This window comes from Polyergus mexicanus, unplaced genomic scaffold (genome assembly GCF_030449975.1).
Source record: "Polyergus mexicanus isolate NDT 795.1 unplaced genomic scaffold, iyPolMexi1.0 SCAF_19, whole genome shotgun sequence".
NCBI lineage: Eukaryota > Metazoa > Arthropoda > Insecta > Hymenoptera > Formicidae > Polyergus > Polyergus mexicanus.
Genome location: NW_027223339.1, coordinates 3,819,418 through 3,819,646, shown reverse-complemented (window position 1 = coordinate 3,819,646; position 229 = coordinate 3,819,418).

Genomic DNA, 229 nt, shown 5'->3' with positions numbered 1-229 from the left:
AAGCAGTGGTATCAACGCAGAGTACTAATTGCATGTATAAAAGGTGCGCAAAAGACAGAATTGAGATTTTAAAGACGGATTCTTATTCTAGAGACCTATCTCTACTGTTTCGTACAATTTTGGATATACCGAGTGTTCAATTAGTATGGATATAAAATTTATTATACTGTTCTCTTATGGGGTGCACGGGTTTTTACCTTGTGTAATATAAAATTCTTAATATTACTGT